Below are 23,708 nucleotides of genomic sequence, written 5' to 3'. Positions count from 1 at the left end.
TACATGCTAGCGACCTAAAACTTGTCTTATCGCATTCAGCGCGTCAAATTACGCCGGAAACGGTCGTCTTTGTTCTGATATTGCTGAAAACACGGAGTCGAATTCCGTTTGTTTGTTTCGTGGATATCGGTGAGTAACTTTTTTTCTATACATCCTAGCGACCTAAAACTTGTTTTATCGCATTCAGCGCGTCAAATTACGCCGGAAACGGTCGTCTTTGTTTTGATATTGCTTAAAACACGAAGTCGAATTCCGTTCGTTTGTTTCTTGGATATCGGTGAGTAACTTTTTTTTTATACATGCTAGCGACCTAAAACTTGTTTTATCGCATTCAGCGCGTCAAATTACGCCGGAAACGGTCGTCTTTGTTTTGATATTGCTTGAAACACGAAGTCGAATTCCGTTCGTTTGTTTCGTGGATATCGGTGAGTAACTTTTTTTCTATACATGCTAGCGACCTAAAACTTGTTTTATCGCATTCAGCGCGTCAAATTACGCCGGAAACGGCCGTCTTTGTTTTGATATTGCTCGAAACACGAAGTCGAAGTCTGTTTGTTTGTTTTTCAGATATCGGTTGGTAACTTTTTTTCTATACATGCTAGCGACCTAAAACTTGTTTTATCGCATTCAGCGCGTCAAATTACGCCGGAAACGGTCGTCTTTGTTTTGATATTGCTCAAAACACGGAGACGAATTCCGTTTGTTTGTTTCGTGGATATCGGTGAGTAACTTTTTTTCTATACATGCTAGCGACCTAAAACTTGTTTTATCGCATTCAGCGCGTCAAATTACGCCGGAAACGGTCGTCTTTGTTCTGATATTGCTGAAAACACGGAGTCGAATTCCGTTTGTTTGTTTCGTGGATATCGGTGAGTAACTTTTTTTCTATACACGCAAGCGACCTAAAACTTGTTTTATCGCATTCAGCGCGTCAAATTACGCCGGAAACGGTCGTCTTTGTTCTGATATTGCTCAAAACACGGAGTCGAATTCCGTTTGTTTGTTTCGTGGATATCGGTGAGTAACTTTTTTTCTATACATGCTAGCGAACTAAAACTTGTTTTATCGCATTCAGCGCGTCAAATTACGCCGGAAACGGCCGTCTTTGTTTTAATATTGCTCGATAGACGAAGTCGGAGTCCGTTTGTTTGTTTTTCAGATATCGGTTGGTAACTTTTTTTTTATACATGCTAGCGACCTAAAACTTGTTTTATCGCATTCAGCGCGTCAAATTACGCCGAAAAAGGTCGTCTTTGTTCTGATATTGCTGAAAACACGGAGTCGAATTCCGTTTGTTTGTTTCGTGGATATCGGTGAGTAACTTTTTTTCTATACATCCTAGCGACCTAAAACTTGTTTTATCGCATTCAGCGCGTCAAATTACGCCGGAAACGGTCGTCTTTGTTTTGATATTGCTTGAAACACGGAGTCGAATTCCGTTTGTTTGTTTCGTGGATATCGGTGAGTAACTTTTTTTCTATACATGCTAGCGACCTAAAACTTGTTTTATCGCACTCAGCGCGTCAAATTACGCCGGAAACGGTCGTCTTAGTTCTGATATTGCTCAAAACACGGAGTCGAATTCCGTTTGTTTGTTTCGTAAATATCGGTGAGTAACTTTTTTCCTATACATCCTAGCGACCTAAAACTTGTTTTATCGCATTCAGCGCGTCAAATTACGCCGGAGACGGTCGTCTTTGTTTTGATATTGCTTGAAACACGGAGTCGAATTCCGTTTGTTTGTTTCGTGGATATCGGTGAGTAACTTTTTTTCTATACACGCTAGCGACCTAAAACTTGTTTTATCGCATTCAGCGCGTCAAATTACGCCGGAAACGGCCGTCTTTGTTTTGATATTGCTCGAAACACGAAGTCGAAGTCCGTTTGTTTGTTTTTCAGATATCGGTTGGTAACTTTTTTTCTATACATGCTAGCGACCTAAAACTTGTTTCATCGCATTCAGCGCGTCAAATTACGCCGGAAACGGTCGTCTTTGTTTTGATATTGCTCAAAACACGAAGTCAATTTCCGTTCGTTTGTTCCGTGGATATCGGTGAGTAACTTTTTTTCTATACATGCTAGCGACCTAAAACTTGTTTTATCGCATTCAGCCTGTCAAATTACGCCGGAAACGGTCGTCTTCGTTCTGATATTGCTCAAAACACGAAGTCGAATTCCGTTCGTTTGTTTCGTGGATATCGGTGAGTAACTTTTTTTATATACATGCTAGCGACCTAAAACTTGTTTTATCGCATTCAGCGCGTCAAATTACGCCGGAAACGGTCGTCTTTGTTTTGATATTGCTCAAAACACGAAGTCAATTTCCGTTCGTTTGTTCCGTGGATATCGGTGAGTAACTTTTTTTTTATACATGCTAGCGACCTAAAACTTGTTTTATCGCATTCAGCCTGTCAAATTACGCCGGAAACGGTCGTCTTTGTTCTGATATTGCTCAAAACACGGAGTCGAATTCCGTTTGTTTGTTTCGTAAATATCGGTGAGTAACTTTTTTCCTATACATCCTAGCGACCTAAAACTTGTTTTATCGCATTCAGCGCGTCAAATTACGCCGGAAACGGTCGTCTTTGTTTTGATATTGCTTGAAACACGGAGTCGAATTCCGTTTGTTTGTTTCGTGGATATCGGTGAGTAACTTTTTTTCTATACACGCTAGCGACCTAAAACTTGTTTTATCGCATTCAGCGCGTCAAATTACGCCGGAAACGGCCGTCTTTGTTTTGATATTGCTCGAAACACGAAGTCGAAGTCCGTTTGTTTGTTTTTCAGATATCGGTTGGTAACTTTTTTTCTATACATGCTAGCGACCTAAAACTTGTTTTATCGCATTCAGCGCGTCAAATTACGCCGGAAACGGCCGTCTTTGTTTTGATATTGCTCGAAACACGAAGTCGGAGTCCGTTTGTTTGTTCTTCAGATATCGGTTGGTAACTTTTTTTCTATACATGCTAGCGACCTAAAACTTGTTTCATCGCATTCAGCGCGTCAAATTACGCCGGAAACGGTCGTCTTTGTTTTGATATTGCTCAAAACACGGAGTCGAATTCCGTTTGTTTGTTTCGTAAATATCGGTGAGTAACTTTTTTTCTATACATCCTAGCGACCTAAAACTTGTTTTATCGCATTCAGCGCGTCAAATTACGCCGGAAACGGTCGTCTTTGTTTTGATATTGCTTGAAACACGAAGTCGAATTCCGTTCGTTTGTTTCGTGGATATCGGTGAGTAACTTTTTTTCTATACATGCTAGCGACCTAAAACTTGTTTTATCGCATTCAGCGCGTCAAATTACGCCGAAAACGGCCGTCTTTGTTTTGATATTGCTCGAAACACGAAGTCGAAGTCCGTTTGTTTGTTTTTCAGATATCGGTTGGTAACTTTTTTCTATACATGCTAGCGACCTAAAACTTGTTTTATCGCATTCAGCGCGTCAAATTACGCCGGAAACGGTCGTCTTTGTTTTGATATTGCTTGAAACACGAAGTCGAATTCCGTTCGTTTGTTTCGTGGATATCGGTGAGTAACTTTTTTTCTATACATGCTAGCGACCTAAAACTTGTCTTATCGCATTCAGCGCGTCAAATTACGCCGGAAACGGTCGTCTTTGTTCTGATATTGCTGAAAACACGGAGTCGAATTCCGTTTGTTTGTTTCGTGGATATCGGTGAGTAACTTTTTTTCTATACATCCTAGCGACCTAAAACTTGTTTTATCGCATTCAGCGCGTCAAATTACGCCGGAAACGGTCGTCTTTGTTTTGATATTGCTTGAAACACGAAGTCGAATTCCGTTCGTTTGTTTCGTGGATATCGGTAAGTAACTTTTTTTCTATACATGCTAGCGACCTAAAACTTGTTTTATCGCATTCAGCGCGTCAAATTACGCCGGAAACGGCCGTCTTTGTTTTGATATTGCTCGATAGACGAAGTCGGAGTCCGTTTGTTTGTTTTTCAGATATCGGTTAGTAACTTTTTTTTTATACATGCTAGCGACCTAAAACTTGTCTTATCGCATTCAGCGCGTCAAATTACGCCGGAAACGGTCGTCTTTGTTCTGATATTGCTGAAAACACGGAGTCGAATTCCGTTTGTTTGTTTCGTGGATATCGGTGAGTAACTTTTTTTCTATACATCCTAGCGACCTAAAACTTGTTTTATCGCATTCAGCGCGTCAAATTACGCCGGAAACGGTCGTCTTTGTTTTGATATTGCTTAAAACACGAAGTCGAATTCCGTTCGTTTGTTTCGTGGATATCGGTGAGTAACTTTTTTTCTATACATGCTAGCGACCTAAAACTTGTTTTATCGCATTCAGCGCGTCAAATTACGCCGGAAACGGTCGTCTTTGTTTTGATATTGCTTGAAACACGAAGTCGAATTCCGTTCGTTTGTTTCGTGGATATCGGTGAGTAACTTTTTTTCTATACATGCTAGCGACCTAAAACTTGTTTTATCGCATTCAGCGCGTCAAATTACGCCGGAAACGGCCGTCTTTGTTTTGATATTGCTCGAAACACGAAGTCGAAGTCTGTTTGTTTGTTTTTCAGATATCGGTTGGTAACTTTTTTTCTATACATGCTAGCGACCTAAAACTTGTTTTATCGCATTCAGCGCGTCAAACTACGCCGGAAACGGTCGTCTTTGTTTTGATATTGCTCAAAACACGGAGTCGAATTCCGTTTGTTTGTTTCGTAAATATCGGTGAGTAACTTTTTTCCTATACATCCTAGCGACCTAAAACTTGTTTTATCGCATTCAGCGCGTCAAATTACGCCGGAAACGTTCGTCTTTGTTTTGATATTGCTTGAAACACGGAGTCGAATTCCGTTTGTTTGTTTCGTGGATATCGGTGAGTAACTTTTTTTCTATACACGCTAGCGACCTAAAACTTGTTTTATCGCATTCAGCGCGTCAAATTACGCCGGAAACGGCCGTCTTTGTTTTGATATTGCTCGAAACACGAAGTCGAAGTCCGTTTGTTTGTTTTTCAGATATCGGTTGGTAACTTTTTTTCTATACATGCTAGCGACCTAAAACTTGTTTTATCGCATTCAGCGCGTCAAATTACGCCGGAAACGGCCGTCTTTGTTTTGATATTGCTCGAAACACGAAGTCGGAGTCCGTTTGTTTGTTCTTCAGATATCGGTTGGTAACTTTTTTTCTATACATGCTAGCGACCTAAAACTTGTTTCATCGCATTCAGCGCGTCAAATTACGCCGGAAACGGTCGTCTTTGTTTTGATATTGCTCAAAACACGAAGTCAATTTCCGTTCGTTTGTTCCGTGGATATCGGTGAGTAACTTTTTTTCTATACATGCTAGCGACCTAAAACTTGTTTTATCGCATTCAGCCTGTCAAATTACGCCGGAAACGGTCGTCTTCGTTCTCATATTGCTCAAAACACGAAGTCGAATTCCGTTCGTTTGTTTCGTGGATATCGGTGAGTAACTTTTTTTCTATACATGCTAGCGACCTAAAACTTGTTTCATCGCATTCAGCGCGTCAAAATACGCCGGAAACGGTCGTCTTTGTTTTGATATTGCTTGAAACACGGAGTCGAATTCCGTTTGTTTGTTTCGTGGATATCGGTGAGTAACTTTTTTTCTATACATGCTAGCGACCTAAAACTTGTTTCATCGCATTCAGCGCGTCAAATTACGCCGGAAACGGTCGTCTTTGTTTTGATATTGCTCAAAACACGAAGTCAATTTCCGTTCGTTTGTTCCGTGGATATCGGTGAGTAACTTTTTTTCTATACATGCTAGCGACCTAAAACTTGTTTTATCGCATTCAGCCTGTCAAATTACGCCGGAAACGGTCGTCTTCGTTCTGATATTGCTCAAAACACGAAGTCGAATTCCGTTCGTTTGTTTCGTGGATATCGGTGAGTAACTTTTTTTATATACATGCTAGCGACCTAAAACTTGTTTTATCGCATTCAGCGCGTCAAATTACGCCGAAAACGGTCGTCTTTGTTTTGATATTGCTCAAAACACGAAGTCAATTTCCGTTCGTTTGTTCCGTGGATATCGGTGAGTAACTTTTTTTTTATACATGCTAGCGACCTAAAACTTGTTTTATCGCATTCAGCCTGTCAAATTACGCCGGAAACGGTCGTCTTTGTTCTGATATTGCTCAAAACACGGAGTCGAATTCCGTTTGTTTGTTTCGTAAATATCGGTGAGTAACTTTTTTCCTATACATCCTAGCGACCTAAAACTTGTTTTATCGCATTCAGCGCGTCAAATTACGCCGGAAACGGTCGTCTTTGTTTTGATATTGCTTGAAACACGGAGTCGAATTCCGTTTGTTTGTTTCGTGGATATCGGTGAGTAACTTTTTTTCTATACACGCTAGCGACCTAAAACTTGTTTTATCGCATTCAGCGCGTCAAATTACGCCGGAAACGGCCGTCTTTGTTTTGATATTGCTCGAAACACGAAGTCGAAGTCCGTTTGTTTGTTTTTCAGATATCGGTTGGTAACTTTTTTTCTATACATGCTAGCGACCTAAAACTTGTTTTATCGCATTCAGCGCGTCAAATTACGCCGGAAACGGCCGTCTTTGTTTTGATATTGCTCGAAACACGAAGTCGGAGTCCGTTTGTTTGTTCTTCAGATATCGGTTGGTAACTTTTTTTCTATACATGCTAGCGACCTAAAACTTGTTTCATCGCATTCAGCGCGTCAAATTACGCCGGAAACGGTCGTCTTTGTTTTGATATTGCTCAAAACACGAAGTCAATTTCCGTTCGTTTGTTCCGTGGATATCGGTGAGTAACTTTTTTTCTATACATGCTAGCGACCTAAAACTGGTTTTCTCGCATTCAGCGCGTCAAATTACGCCAGAAACGGTCGTTTTTGTTCTGATATTGCTCAAAACACGAAGTCGAATTCCGTTTGTTTGTTTCGTTGATATCGGTGAGTAACTTTTTTTCTATACATGCTAGCGACCTAAAACTTGTTTTATCGCATTCAGCGCGTCAAATTACGCCGGAAACGGTCGTCTTTGTTTTGATATTGCTCAAAACACGAAGTCAATTTCCGTTCGTTTGTTCCGTGGATATCGGTGAGTAACTTTTTTTTTATACATGCTAGCGACCTAAAACTTGTTTTATCGCATTCAGCCTGTCAAATTACGCCGGAAACGGTCGTCTTTGTTCTGATATTGCTCAAAACACGGAGTCGAATTCCGTTTGTTTGTTTCGTAAATATCGGTGAGTAACTTTTTTCCTATACATCCTAGCGACCTAAAACTTGTTTTATCGCATTCAGCGCGTCAAATTACGCCGGAAACGGTCGTCTTTGTTTTGATATTGCTTGAAACACGGAGTCGAATTCCGTTTGTTTGTTTCGTGGATATCGGTGAGTAACTTTTTTTCTATACACGCTAGCGACCTAAAACTTGTTTTATCGCATTCAGCGCGTCAAATTACGCCGGAAACGGCCGTCTTTGTTTTGATATTGCTCGAAACACGAAGTCGAAGTCCGTTTGTTTGTTTTTCAGATATCGGTTGGTAACTTTTTTTCTATACATGCTAGCGACCTAAAACTTGTTTTATCGCATTCAGCGCGTCAAATTACGCCGGAAACGGCCGTCTTTGTTTTGATATTGCTCGAAACACGAAGTCGGAGTCCGTTTGTTTGTTCTTCAGATATCGGTTGGTAACTTTTTTTCTATACATGCTAGCGACCTAAAACTTGTTTCATCGCATTCAGCGCGTCAAATTACGCCGGAAACGGTCGTCTTTGTTTTGATATTGCTCAAAACACGAAGTCAATTTCCGTTCGTTTGTTCCGTGGATATCGGTGAGTAACTTTTTTTCTATACATGCTAGCGACCTAAAACTGGTTTTCTCGCATTCAGCGCGTCAAATTACGCCAGAAACGGTCGTTTTTGTTCTGATATTGCTCAAAACACGAAGTCGAATTCCGTTTGTTTGTTTCGTTGATATCGGTGAGTAACTTTTTTTCTATACATGCTAGCGACCTAAAACTTGTTTTATCGCATTCAGCGCGTCAAATTACGCCGGAAACGGTCGTCTTTGTTTTGATATTGCTTGAAACACGGAGTCGAATTCCGTTTGTTTGTTTCGTGGATATCGGTGAGTAACTTTTTTTCTATACATGCTAGCGACCTAAAACTTGTTTCATCGCATTCAGCGCGTCAAATTACGCCGGAAACGGTCGTCTTTGTTTTGATATTGCTCAAAACACGAAGTCAATTTCCGTTCGTTTGTTCCGTGGATATCGGTGAGTAACTTTTTTTCTATACATGCTAGCGACCTAAAACTTGTTTTATCGCATTCAGCCTGTCAAATTACGCCGGAAACGGTCGTCTTCGTTCTGATATTGCTCAAAACACGAAGTCGAATTCCGTTCGTTTGTTTCGTGGATATCGGTGAGTAACTTTTTTTCTATACATGCTAGCGACCTAAAACTTGTTTTATCGCATTCAGCGCGTCAAATTACGCCGGAAACGGTCGTCTTTGTTTTGATATTGCTCAAAACACGAAGTCAATTTCCGTTCGTTTGTTCCGTGGATATCGGTGAGTAACTTTTTTTTTATACATGCTAGCGACCTAAAACTTGTTTTATCGCATTCAGCCTGTCAAATTACGCCGGAAACGGTCGTCTTTGTTCTGATATTGCTCAAAACACGGAGTCGAATTCCGTTTGTTTGTTTCGTAAATATCGGTGAGTAACTTTTTTCCTATACATCCTAGCGACCTAAAACTTGTTTTATCGCATTCAGCGCGTCAAATTACGCCGGAAACGGTCGTCTTTGTTTTGATATTGCTTGAAACACGGAGTCGAATTCCGTTTGTTTGTTTCGTGGATATCGGTGAGTAACTTTTTTTCTATACACGCTAGCGACCTAAAACTTGTTTTATCGCATTCAGCGCGTCAAATTACGCCGGAAACGGCCGTCTTTGTTTTGATATTGCTCGAAACACGAAGTCGAAGTCCGTTTGTTTGTTTTTCAGATATCGGTTGGTAACTTTTTTTCTATACATGCTAGCGACCTAAAACTTGTTTTATCGCATTCAGCGCGTCAAATTACGCCGGAAACGGCCGTCTTTGTTTTGATATTGCTCGAAACACGAAGTCGGAGTCCGTTTGTTTGTTCTTCAGATATCGGTTGGTAACTTTTTTTCTATACATGCTAGCGACCTAAAACTTGTTTCATCGCATTCAGCGCGTCGAATTACGCCGGAAACGGTCGTCTTTGTTTTGATATTGCTCAAAACACGAAGTCAATTTCCGTTCGTTTGTTCCGTGGATATCGGTGAGTAACTTTTTTTCTATACATGCTAGCGACCTAAAACTTGTTTTATCGCATTCAGCCTGTCAAATTACGCCGGAAACGGTCGTCTTCGTTCTGATATTGCTCAAAACACGAAGTCGAATTCCGTTCGTTTGTTTCGTGGATATCGGTGAGTAACTTTTTTTCTATACATGCTAGCGACCTAAAACTTGTTTTATTGCATTCAGCGCGTCAAATTACGCCGGAAACGGTCGTCTTTGTTTTGATATTGCTCAAAACACGAAGTCAATTTCCGTTCGTTTGTTCCGTGGATATCGGTGAGTAACTTTTTTTTTATACATGCTAGCGACCTAAAACTTGTTTTATCGCATTCAGCCTGTCAAATTACGCCGGAAACGGTCGTCTTTGTTCTGATATTGCTCAAAACACGGAGTCGAATTCCGTTTGTTTGTTTCGTAAATATCGGTGAGTAACTTTTTTCCTATACATCCTAGCGACCTAAAACTTGTTTTATCGCATTCAGCGCGTCAAATTACGCCGGAAACGGTCGTCTTTGTTTTGATATTGCTTGAAACACGGAGTCGAATTCCGTTTGTTTGTTTCGTGGATATCGGTGAGTAACTTTTTTTCTATACACGCTAGCGACCTAAAACTTGTTTTATCGCATTCAGCGCGTCAAATTACGCCGGAAACGGCCGTCTTTGTTTTGATATTGCTCGAAACACGAAGTCGAAGTCCGTTTGTTTGTTTTTCAGATATCGGTTGGTAACTTTTTTTCTATACATGCTAGCGACCTAAAACTTGTTTTATCGCATTCAGCGCGTCAAATTACGCCGGAAACGGCCGTCTTTGTTTTGATATTGCTCGAAACACGAAGTCGGAGTCCGTTTGTTTGTTCTTCAGATATCGGTTGGTAACTTTTTTTCTATACATGCTAGCGACCTAAAACTTGTTTCATCGCATTCAGCGCGTCAAATTACGCCGGAAACGGTCGTCTTTGTTCTGATATTGCTCAAAACACGAAGTCAATTTCCGTTCGTTTGTTCCGTGGATATCGGTGAGTAACTTTTTTTCTATACATGCTAGCGACCTAAAACTTGTTTTATCGCATTCAGCCTGTCAAATTACGCCGGAAACGGCCGTCTTTGTTTTGATATTGCTCGAAACACGAAGTCGGAGTCCGTTTGTTTGTTCTTCAGATATCGGTTGGTAACTTTTTTTCTATACATGCTAGCGACCTAAAACTTGTTTCATCGCATTCAGCGCGTCAAATTACGCCGGAAACGGTCGTCTTTGTTTTGATATTGCTCAAAACACGAAGTCAATTTCCGTTCGTTTGTTCCGTGGATATCGGTGAGTAACTTTTTTTCTATACATGCTAGCGACCTAAAACTTGTTTTATCGCATTCAGCCTGTCAAATTACGCCGGAAACGGTCGTCTTCGTTCTGATATTGCTCAAAACACGAAGTCGAATTCCGTTCGTTTGTTTCGTGGATATCGGTGAGTAACTTTTTTTCTATACATGCTAGCGACCTAAAACTTGTTTTATCGCATTCAGCGCGTCAAATTACGCCGGAAACGGTCGTCTTTGTTTTGATATTGCTCAAAACACGAAGTCAATTTCCGTTCGTTTGTTCCGTGGATATCGGTGAGTAACTTTTTTTTTATACATGCTAGCGACCTAAAACTTGTTTTATCGCATTCAGCCTGTCAAATTACGCCGGAAACGGTCGTCTTTGTTCTGATATTGCTCAAAACACGGAGTCGAATTCCGTTTGTTTGTTTCGTAAATATCGGTGAGTAACTTTTTTCCTATACATCCTAGCGACCTAAAACTTGTTTTATCGCATTCAGCGCGTCAAATTACGCCGGAAACGGTCGTCTTTGTTTTGATATTGCTTGAAACACGGAGTCGAATTCCGTTTGTTTGTTTCGTGGATATCGGTGAGTAACTTTTTTTCTATACACGCTAGCGACCTAAAACTTGTTTTATCGCATTCAGCGCGTCAAATTACGCCGGAAACGGCCGTCTTTGTTTTGATATTGCTCGAAACACGAAGTCGAAGTCCGTTTGTTTGTTTTTCAGATATCGGTTGGTAACTTTTTTTCTATACATGCTAGCGACCTAAAACTTGTTTTATCGCATTCAGCGCGTCAAATTACGCCGGAAACGGCCGTCTTTGTTTTGATATTGCTCGAAACACGAAGTCGGAGTCCGTTTGTTTGTTCTTCAGATATCGGTTGGTAACTTTTTTTCTATACATGCTAGCGACCTAAAACTTGTTTCATCGCATTCAGCGCGTCAAATTACGCCGGAAACGGTCGTCTTTGTTTTGATATTGCTCAAAACACGAAGTCAATTTCCGTTCGTTTGTTCCGTGGATATCGGTGAGTAACTTTTTTTCTATACATGCTAGCGACCTAAAACTTGTTTTATCGCATTCAGCCTGTCAAATTACGCCGGAAACGGTCGTCTTCGTTCTGATATTGCTCAAAACACGAAGTCGAATTCCGTTCGTTTGTTTCGTGGATATCGGTGAGTAACTTTTTTTCTATACATGCTAGCGACCTAAAACTTGTTTTATCGCATTCAGCGCGTCAAATTACGCCGGAAACGGCCGTCTTTGTTTTGATATTGCTCGAAACACGAAGTCGAAGTCCGTTTGTTTGTTTTTCAGATATCGGTTGGTAACTTTTTTTCTATACATGCTAGCGACCTAAAACTGGTTTTCTCGCATTCAGCGCGTCAAATTACGCCGGAAACGGCCGTCTTTGTTTTGATATTGCTCGAAACACGAAGTCGAAGTCCGTTTGTTTGTTTTTCAGATATCGGTTGGTAACTTTTTTTCTATACATGCTAGCGACCTAAAACTGGTTTTCTCGCATTCAGCGCGTCAAATTACGCCGGAAACGGCCGTCTTTGTTCTGATATTGCTCAAAACACGGAGTCGAATTCCGTTTGTTTGTTTCGTTGATATCGGTGAGTAACTTTTTTTCTATACATGCTAGCGACCTAAAACTTGTTCTATCGCATTCAGCGCGTCAAATTACGCCGGAAACGGCCGTCTTTGTTTTGATATTGCTCGAAACACGAAGTCGAAGTCCGTTTGTTTGTTTTTCAGATATCGGTTAGTAACTTTTTTTCTATACATGCTAGCGACCTAAAACTGGTTTTCTCGCATTCAGCGCGTCAAATTACGCCGGAAACGGTCGTTTTTGTTCTGATATTGCTCAAAACACGAAGTCGAATTCCGTTTGTTTGTTTCGTTGATATCGGTGAGTAACTTTTTTTCTATACATGCTAGCGACCTAAAACTTGTTTTATCGCATTCAGCCCGTCAAATTACGCCGGAAACGGTCGTCTTTGTTTTGATATTGCTTAAAACACGAAGTCGAATTCCGTTCGTTTGTTTCGTGGATATCGGTGAGTAACTTTTTTTCTATACATGCTAGCGACCTAAAACTTGTTTTATCGCATTCAGCGCGTCAAATTACGCCGGAAACGGTCGTCTTTGTTTTGATATTGCTCAAAACACGAAGTCAATTTCCGTTCGTTTGTTCCGTGGATATCGGTGAGTAACTTTTTTTTTATACATGCTAGCGACCTAAAACTTGTTTTATCGCATTCAGCCTGTCAAATTACGCCGGAAACGGTCGTCTTTGTTCTGATATTGCTCAAAACACGGAGTCGAATTCCGTTTGTTTGTTTCGTAAATATCGGTGAGTAACTTTTTTCCTATACATCCTAGCGACCTAAAACTTGTTTTATCGCATTCAGCGCGTCAAATTACGCCGGAAACGGTCGTCTTTGTTTTGATATTGCTTGAAACACGGAGTCGAATTCCGTTTGTTTGTTTCGTGGATATCGGTGAGTAACTTTTTTTCTATACACGCTAGCGACCTAAAACTTGTTTTATCGCATTCAGCGCGTCAAATTACGCCGGAAACGGCCGTCTTTGTTTTGATATTGCTCGAAACACGAAGTCGAAGTCCGTTTGTTTGTTTTTCAGATATCGGTTGGTAACTTTTTTTCTATACATGCTAGCGACCTAAAACTTGTTTTATCGCATTCAGCGCGTCAAATTACGCCGGAAACGGCCGTCTTTGTTTTGATATTGCTCGAAACACGAAGTCGGAGTCCGTTTGTTTGTTCTTCAGATATCGGTTGGTAACTTTTTTTCTATACATGCTAGCGACCTAAAACTTGTTTCATCGCATTCAGCGCGTCAAATTACGCCGGAAACGGTCGTCTTTGTTTTGATATTGCTCAAAACACGAAGTCAATTTCCGTTCGTTTGTTCCGTGGATATCGGTGAGTAACTTTTTTTCTATACATGCTAGCGACCTAAAACTTGTTTTATCGCATTCAGCCTGTCAAATTACGCCGGAAACGGTCGTCTTCGTTCTGATATTGCTCAAAACACGAAGTCGAATTCCGTTCGTTTGTTTCGTGGATATCGGTGAGTAACTTTTTTTCTATACATGCTAGCGACCTAAAACTTGTTTTATCGCATTCAGCGCGTCAAATTACGCCGGAAACGGTCGTCTTTGTTTTGATATTGCTCAAAACACGAAGTCAATTTCCGTTCGTTTGTTCCGTGGATATCGGTGAGTAACTTTTTTTTTATACATGCTAGCGACCTAAAACTTGTTTCATCGCATTCAGCGCGTCAAATTACGCCGGAAACGGTCGTCTTTGTTTTGATATTGCTCAAAACACGAAGTCAATTTCCGTTCGTTTGTTCCGTGGATATCGGTGAGTAACTTTTTTTCTATACATGCTAGCGACCTAAAACTTGTTTTATCGCATTCAGCCTGTCAAATTACGCCGGAAACGGTCGTCTTCGTTCTGATATTGCTCAAAACACGAAGTCGAATTCCGTTCGTTTGTTTCGTGGATATCGGTGAGTAACTTTTTTTCTATACATGCTAGCGACCTAAAACTTGTTTTATCGCATTCAGCGCGTCAAATTACGCCGGAAACGGTCGTCTTTGTTTTGATATTGCTCAAAACACGAAGTCAATTTCCGTTCGTTTGTTCCGTGGATATCGGTGAGTAACTTTTTTTTTATACATGCTAGCGACCTAAAACTTGTTTTATCGCATTCAGCCTGTCAAATTACGCCGGAAACGGTCGTCTTTGTTCTGATATTGCTCAAAACACGGAGTCGAATTCCGTTTGTTTGTTTCGTAAATATCGGTGAGTAACTTTTTTCCTATACATCCTAGCGACCTAAAACTTGTTTTATCGCATTCAGCGCGTCAAATTACGCCGGAAACGGTCGTCTTTGTTTTGATATTGCTTGAAACACGGAGTCGAATTCCGTTTGTTTGTTTCGTGGATATCGGTGAGTAACTTTTTTTCTATACACGCTAGCGACCTAAAACTTGTTTTATCGCATTCAGCGCGTCAAATTACGCCGGAAACGGCCGTCTTTGTTTTGATATTGCTCGAAACACGAAGTCGAAGTCCGTTTGTTTGTTTTTCAGATATCGGTTGGTAACTTTTTTTCTATACATGCTAGCGACCTAAAACTTGTTTTATCGCATTCAGCGCGTCAAATTACGCCGGAAACGGCCGTCTTTGTTTTGATATTGCTCGAAACACGAAGTCGGAGTCCGTTTGTTTGTTCTTCAGATATCGGTTGGTAACTTTTTTTCTATACATGCTAGCGACCTAAAACTTGTTTCATCGCATTCAGCGCGTCAAATTACGCCGGAAACGGTCGTCTTTGTTTTGATATTGCTCAAAACACGAAGTCAATTTCCGTTCGTTTGTTCCGTGGATATCGGTGAGTAACTTTTTTTCTATACATGCTAGCGACCTAAAACTTGTTTTATCGCATTCAGCCTGTCAAATTACGCCGGAAACGGTCGTCTTCGTTCTGATATTGCTCAAAACACGAAGTCGAATTCCGTTCGTTTGTTTCGTGGATATCGGTGAGTAACTTTTTTTCTATACATGCTAGCGACCTAAAACTTGTTTTATCGCATTCAGCGCGTCAAATTACGCCGGAAACGGTCGTCTTTGTTTTGATATTGCTCAAAACACGAAGTCAATTTCCGTTCGTTTGTTCCGTGGATATCGGTGAGTAACTTTTTTTTTATACATGCTAGCGACCTAAAACTTGTTTTATCGCATTCAGCCTGTCAAATTACGCCGGAAACGGTCGTCTTTGTTCTGATATTGCTCAAAACACGGAGTCGAATTCCGTTTGTTTGTTTCGTAAATATCGGTGAGTAACTTTTTTCCTATACATCCTAGCGACCTAAAACTTGTTTTATCGCATTCAGCGCGTCAAATTACGCCGGAAACGGTCGTCTTTGTTTTGATATTGCTTGAAACACGGAGTCGAATTCCGTTTGTTTGTTTCGTGGATATCGGTGAGTAACTTTTTTTCTATACACGCTAGCGACCTAAAACTTGTTTTATCGCATTCAGCGCGTCAAATTACGCCGGAAACGGCCGTCTTTGTTTTGATATTGCTCGAAACACGAAGTCGAAGTCCGTTTGTTTGTTTTTCAGATATCGGTTGGTAACTTTTTTTCTATACATGCTAGCGACCTAAAACTTGTTTTATCGCATTCAGCGCGTCAAATTACGCCGGAAACGGCCGTCTTTGTTTTGATATTGCTCGAAACACGAAGTCGGAGTCCGTTTGTTTGTTCTTCAGATATCGGTTGGTAACTTTTTTTCTATACATGCTAGCGACCTAAAACTTGTTTCATCGCATTCAGCGCGTCAAATTACGCCGGAAACGGTCGTCTTTGTTTTGATATTGCTCAAAACACGAAGTCAATTTCCGTTCGTTTGTTCCGTGGATATCGGTGAGTAACTTTTTTTCTATACATGCTAGCGACCTAAAACTTGTTTTATCGCATTCAGCCTGTCAAATTACGCCGGAAACGGTCGTCTTCGTTCTGATATTGCTCAAAACACGAAGTCGAATTCCGTTCGTTTGTTTCGTGGATATCGGTGAGTAACTTTTTTTCTATACATGCTAGCGACCTAAAACTTGTTTTATCGCATTCAGCGCGTCAAATTACGCCGGAAACGGCCGTCTTTGTTTTGATATTGCTCGAAACACGAAGTCGAAGTCCGTTTGTTTGTTTTTCAGATATCGGTTGGTAACTTTTTTTCTATACATGCTAGCGACCTAAAACTGGTTTTCTCGCATTCAGCGCGTCAAATTACGCCGGAAACGGCCGTCTTTGTTTTGATATTGCTCGAAACACGAAGTCGAAGTCCGTTTGTTTGTTTTTCAGATATCGGTTGGTAACTTTTTTTCTATACATGCTAGCGACCTAAAACTGGTTTTCTCGCATTCAGCGCGTCAAATTACGCCGGAAACGGCCGTCTTTGTTCTGATATTGCTCAAAACACGGAGTCGAATTCCGTTTGTTTGTTTCGTTGATATCGGTGAGTAACTTTTTTTCTATACATGCTAGCGACCTAAAACTTGTTCTATCGCATTCAGCGCGTCAAATTACGCCGGAAACGGCCGTCTTTGTTTTGATATTGCTCGAAACACGAAGTCGAAGTCCGTTTGTTTGTTTTTCAGATATCGGTTAGTAACTTTTTTTCTATACATGCTAGCGACCTAAAACTGGTTTTCTCGCATTCAGCGCGTCAAATTACGCCGGAAACGGTCGTTTTTGTTCTGATATTGCTCAAAACACGAAGTCGAATTCCGTTTGTTTGTTTCGTTGATATCGGTGAGTAACTTTTTTTCTATACATGCTAGCGACCTAAAACTTGTTTTATCGCATTCAGCCCGTCAAATTACGCCGGAAACGGTCGTCTTTGTTTTGATATTGCTTAAAACACGAAGTCGAATTCCGTTCGTTTGTTTCGTGGATATCGGTGAGTAACTTTTTTTCTATACATGCTAGCGACCTAAAACTTGTTTTATCGCATTCAGCGCGTCAAATTACGCCGGAAACGGCCGTCTTTGTTTTGATATTGCTCGAAACACGAAGTCGAAGTCCGTTTGTTTGTTTTTCAGATATCGGTTGGTAACTTTTTTTCTATACATGCTAGCGACCTAAAACTTGTTTTATCGCATTCAGCCCGTCAAATTACGCCGGAAACGGTCGTCTTTGTTCTGATATTGCTCAAAACACGAAGTCGAATTCCGTTCGTTTGTTTCGTGGATATCGGTGAGTAACTTTTTTTCTATACATGCTAGCGACCTAAAACTTGTTTTATCGCATTCAGCGCGTCAAATCACGCCGGAAACGGCCGTCTTTGTTTTGATATTGCTCGAAACACGTAGTCGAAGTCCGTTTGTTTGTTTATCAGATATCGGTCAGTAACTTTTTTTCTATACATGCTAGCGACCTAAAACTGGTTTTCTCGCATTCAGCGCGTCAAATTACGCCGGAAACGGTCGTTTTTGTTCTGATATTGCTCAAAACACGAAGTCGAATTCCGTTTGTTTGTTTCGTTGATATCGGTGAGTAACTTTTTTTCTATACATGCTAGCGACCTAAAACTTGTTTTATCGCATTCAGCCCGTCAAATTACGCCGGAAACGGTCGTCTTTGTTTCGATATTGCTTAAAACACGAAGTCGAATTCCGTTCGTTTGTTTCGTGGATATCGGTGAGTAACTTTTTTTCTATACATGCTAGCGACCTAAAACTTGTTTTATCGCATTCAGCGCGTCAAATTACGCCGGAAACGGCCGTCTTTGTTTTGATATTGCTCGAATCACGAAGTCGGAGTCCGTTTGTTTGTTCTTCAGATATCGGTTGGTAACTTTTTTTCTATACATGCTAGCGACCTAAAACTTGTTTCATCGCATTCAGCGCGTCAAATTACGCCGGAAACGGTCGTCTTTGTTTTGATATTGCTCAAAACACGAAGTCAATTTCCGTTCGTTTGTTCCCTGGATATCGGTGAGTAACTTTTTTTCTATACATGCTAGCGACCTAAAACTTGTTTTATCGCATTCAGCCTGTCAAATTACGCCGGAAGCGGTCGTCTTCGTTCTGATATTGCTCAAAACACGAAGTCGGATTCCGTTCGTTTGTTTCGTGGATATCGGTGAGTAACTTTTTTTCTATACATGCTAGCGACCTAAAACTTGTTTTATCGCATTCAGCGCGTCAAATTACGCCGGAAACGGCCGTCTTTGTTTTGATATTGCTCGAAACACGAAGTCGAAGTCCGTTTGTTTGTTTTTCAGATATCGGTTGGTAACTTTTTTTCTATACATGCTAGCGACCTAAAACTGGTTTTCTCGCATTCAGCGCGTCAAATTACGCCGGAAACGGCCGTCTTTGTTTTGATATTGCTCGAAACACGAAGTCGAAGTCCGTTTGTTTGTTTTTCAGATATCGGTTGGTAACTTTTTTTCTATACATGCTAGCGACCTAAAACTTGTTTCATCGCATTCAGCGCGTCAAATTACGCCGGAAACGGTCGTCTTTGTTTTGATATTGCTCAAAACACGAAGTCAATTTCCGTTCGTTTGTTCCCTGGATATCGGTGAGTAACTTTTTTTCTATACATGCTAGCGACCTAAAACTTGTTTTATCGCATTCAGCCTGTCAAATTACGCCGGAAACGGTCGTCTTCGTTCTGATATTGCTCAAAACACGAAGTCGGATTCCGTTCGTTTGTTTCGTGGATATCGGTGAGTAACTTTTTTTCTATACATGCTAGCGACCTAAAACTTGTTTTATCGCATTCAGCGCGTCAAATTACGCCGGAAACGGCCGTCTTTGTTTTGATATTGCTCGAAACACGAAGTCGAAGTCCGTTTGTTTGTTTTTCAGATGTCGGTTGGTAACTTTTTTTCTATACATGCTAGCGACCTAAAACTGGTTTTCTCGCATTCAGCGCGTCAAATTACGCCGGAAACGGCCGTCTTTGTTTTGATATTGCTCGAAACACGAAGTCGAAGTCCGTTTGTTTGTTTTTCAGATATCGGTTGGTAACTTTTTTTCTATACATGCTAGCGACCTAAAACTGGTTTTCTCGCATTCAGCGCGTCAAATTACGCCGGAAACGGTCGTTTTTGTTCTGATATTGCTCAAACACGGAGTCGAATTCCGTTTGTTTGTTTCGTTGATATCGGTGAGTAACTTTTTTTCTATACATGCTAGCGACCTAAAACTTGTTCTATCGCATTCAGCGCGTCAAATCACGCCGGAAACGGCCGTCTTTGTTTTGATATTGCTCGAAACACGAAGTCGAAGTCCGTTTGTTTGTTTCGTGGATATCGGTGAGTAACTTTTTTTCTATACATGCTAGCGACCTAAAACTTGTTTTATCTTATTCGGCGCGTCAAATTACGCCGGAAACGGCCGTCTTTGTTTTGATATTGCTCGAAACACGGAGTCGGAGTCCGTTTGTTTGTTTTTCAGATATCGGTTGGTAACTTTTTTTCTATACATGCTAGCGACCTAAAACTTGTTTCATCGCATTCAGCGCGTCAAATTACGCCGGAAACGGCCGTCTTTGTTTTGATATTGCTCGAAACACGAAGTCGAAGTCCGTTTGTTTGTTTTTCAGATATCGGTTGGTAACTTTTTTTCTATACATGCTAGCGACCTAAAACTTGTTTTATCGCATTCAGCGCGTCAAATTACGCCGGAAACGGCCGTCTTTGTTCTGATATTGCTCAAAACCCGGAGTCGAATTCCGTTTGTTTGTTTCGTTGATATCGGTGAGTAACTTTTTTTCTATACATGCTAGCGACCTAAAACTTGTTCTATCGCATTCAGCTCGTCAAATCAGGCCGGAAACGGCCGTCTTTGTTTTGATATTGCTCGAAACACGAAGTCGAAGTCCGTTTGTTTGTTTTTCAGATATCGGTTAGTAACTTTTTTTCTATACATGCTAGCGACCTAAAACTGGTTTTCTCGCATTCAGCGCGTCAAATTACGCCGGAAACGGTCGTCTTCGTTCTGATATTGCTCAAAACACGAAGTCGAATTCCGTTCGTTTGTTTCGTGGATATCGGTGAGTAACTTTTTTTCTATACATGCTAGCGACCTAAAACTTGTTTTATCGCATTCAGCGCGTCAAATTACGCCGGAAACGGCCGTCTTTGTTTTGATATTGCTCGAAACACGAAGTCGAAGTCCGTTTGTTTGTTTTTCAGATATCGGTTGGTAACTTTTTTTCTATACATGCTAGCGACCTAAAACGGGTTTTCTCGCATTTAGCGCGTCAAATTACGCCGGAAACGGCCGTCTTTGTTTTGATATTGCTCGAAACACGAAGTCGAAGTCCGTTTGTTTGTTTTTCAGATATCGGTTGGTAACTTTTTTTCTATACATGCTAGCGACCTAAAACTTGTTTTATCGCATTCAGCGCGTCAAATTACGCCGGAAACGGCCGTCTTTGTTTTGATATTGCTCGAAACACGAAGTCGAAGTCCGTTTGTTTGTTTTTCAGATATCGGTTGGTAACTTTTTTTCTATACATGCTAGCGACCTAAAACTTGTTTTATCGCATTCAGCGCGTCAAATTACGCCGGAAACGGTCGTCTTTGTTTTGATATTGCTCAAAACACGAAGTCAATTTCCGTTCGTTTGTTCCGTGGATATCGGTGAGTAACTTTTTTTCTATACATGCTAGCGACCTAAAACTTGTTTTATCGCATTCAGCCCGTCAAATTACGCCGGAAACGGTCGTCTTCGTTCTGATATTGCTCAAAACACGAAGTCGAATTCCGTTCGTTTGTTTCGTGGATATCGGTGAGTAACTTTTTTTCTATACATGCTAGCGACCTAAAACTTGTTTCATCGCATTCAGCGCGTCAAATCACGCCGAAAACGGCCGTCTTTGTTTTGATATTGCTCGAAACACGAAGTCGAAGTCCGTTTGTTTGTTTATCAGATATCGGTCAGTAACTTTTTTTCTATACATGCTAGCGACCTAAAACTGGTTTTCTCGCATTCAGCGCGTCAAATTACGCCGGAAACGGTCGTTTTTGTTCTGACATTGCTCAAAACACGAAGTCGAATTCCGTTTGTTTGTTTCGTTGATATCGGTGAGTAACTTTTTTTCTATACATGCTAGCGACCTAAAACTTGTTTTATCGCATTCAGCCCGTCAAATTACGCCGGAAACGGTCGTCTTTGTTTCGATATTGCTTAAAACACGAAGTCGAATTTCGTTCGTTTGTCTCGTGGATATCGGTGAGTAACTTTTTTTCTATACATGCTAGCGACCTAAAACTTGTTTTATCGCATTCAGCGCGTCAAATTACGCCGGAAACGGCCGTCTTTGTTTTGATATTGCTCGAAACACGAAGTCGAAGTCCGTTTGTTTGTTTTTCAGATGTCGGTTGGTAACTTTTTTTCTATACATGCTAGCGACCTAAAACTGGTTTTCTCGCATTCAGCGCGTCAAATTACGCCGGAAACGGCCGTCTTTGTTTTGATATTGCTCGAAACACGAAGTCGAAGTCCGTTTGTTTGTTTTTCAGATATCGGTTGGTAACTTTTTTTCTATACATGCTAGCGACCTAAAACTGGTTTTCTCGCATTCAGCGCGTCAAATTACGCCGGAAACGGTCGTTTTTGTTCTGATATTGCTCAAACACGGAGTCGAATTCCGTTTGTTTGTTTCGTTGATATCGGTGAGTAACTTTTTTTCTATACATGCTAGCGACCTAAAACTTGTTTTATCGCATTCAGCGCGTCAAATCACGCCGGAAACGGCCGTCTTTGTTTTGATATTGCTCGAAACACGAAGTCGAAGTCCGTTTGTTTGTTTCGTGGATATCGGTGAGTAACTTTTTTTCTATACATGCTAGCGACCTAAAACTTGTTTTATCTTATTCGGCGCGTCAAATTACGCCGGAAACGGCCGTCTTTGTTTTGATATTGCTCGAAACACGGAGTCGGAGTCCGTTTGTTTGTTTTTCAGATATCGGTTGGTAACTTTTTTTCTATACATGCTAGCGACCTAAAACTTGTTTCATCGCATTCAGCGCGTCAAATTACGCCGGAAACGGCCGTCTTTGTTTTGATATTGCTCGAAACACGAAGTCGCAGTCCGTTTGTTTGTTTTTCAGATATCGGTTGGTAACTTTTTTTCTATACATGCTAGCGACCTAAAACTTGTTTTATTGCATTCAGCGCGTCAAATTACGCCGGAAACGGCCGTCTTTGTTCTGATATTGCTCAAAACCCGGAGTCAAATTCCGTTTGTTTGTTTCGTTGATATCGGTGAGTAACTTTTTTTCTATACATGCTAGCGACCTAAAACTTGTTCTATCGCATTCAGCGCGTCAAATCAGGCCGGAAACGGCCGTCTTTGTTTTGATATTGCTCGAAACACGAAGTCGAAGTCCGTTTGTTTGTTTTTCAGATATCGGTTAGTAACTTTTTTTCTATACATGCTAGCGACCTAAAACTGGTTTTCTCGCATTCAGCGCGTCAAATTACGCCGGAAACGGTCGTTTTCGTTCTGATATTGCTCAAAACACGAAGTCGAATTCCGTTCGTTTGTTTCGTGGATATCGGTGAGTAACTTTTTTTCTATACATGCTAGCGACCTAAAACTGGTTTTCTCGCATTCAGCGCGTCAAATTACGCCGGAAACGGCCGTCTTTGTTTTGATATTGCTCGAAACACGAAGTCGAAGTCCGTTTGTTTGTTTTTCAGATATCGGTTGGTAACTTTTTTTCTATACATGCTAGCGACCTAAAACTGGTTTTCTCGCATTCAGCGCGTCAAATTACGCCGGAAACGGTCGTTTTTGTTCTGATATTGCTCAAACACGGAGTCGAATTCCGTTTGTTTGTTTCGTTGATATCGGTGAGTAACTTTTTTTCTATACATGCTAGCGACCTAAAACTTGTTCTATCGCATTCAGCGCGTCAAATCACGCCGGAAACGGCCGTCTTTGTTTTGATATTGCTCGAAACACGAAGTCGAAGTCCGTTTGTTTGTTTCGTGGATATCGGTGAGTAACTTTTTTTCTATACATGCTAGCGACCTAAAACTTGTTTTATCTTATTCGGCGCGTCAAATTACGCCGGAAACGGCCGTCTTTGTTTTGATATTGCTCGAAACACGGAGTCGGAGTCCGTTTGTTTGTTTTTCAGATATCGGTTGGTAACTTTTTTTCTATACATGCTAGCGACCTAAAACTTGTTTCATCGCATTCAGCGCGTCAAATTACGCCGGAAACGGCCGTCTTTGTTTTGATATTGCTCGAAACACGAAGTCGAAGTCCGTTTGTTTGTTTTTCAGATATCGGTTGGTAACTTTTTTTCTATACATGCTAGCGACCTAAAACTTGTTTTATTGCATTCAGCGCGTCAAATTACGCCGGAAACGGCCGTCTTTGTTCTGATATTGCTCAAAACCCGGAGTCGAATTCCGTTTGTTTGTTTCGTTGATATCGGTGAGTAACTTTTTTTCTATACATGCTAGCGACCTAAAACTTGTTCTATCG

The sequence above is a fragment of the Diprion similis genome, chromosome 4 (assembly GCF_021155765.1).
Source record: "Diprion similis isolate iyDipSimi1 chromosome 4, iyDipSimi1.1, whole genome shotgun sequence".
In the NCBI taxonomy this organism is placed as follows: Eukaryota; Metazoa; Arthropoda; class Insecta; order Hymenoptera; family Diprionidae; genus Diprion; species Diprion similis.
The sequence above is the reverse complement of the archived record's forward strand: the minus strand, read 5'-3'. Positions refer to the sequence as shown.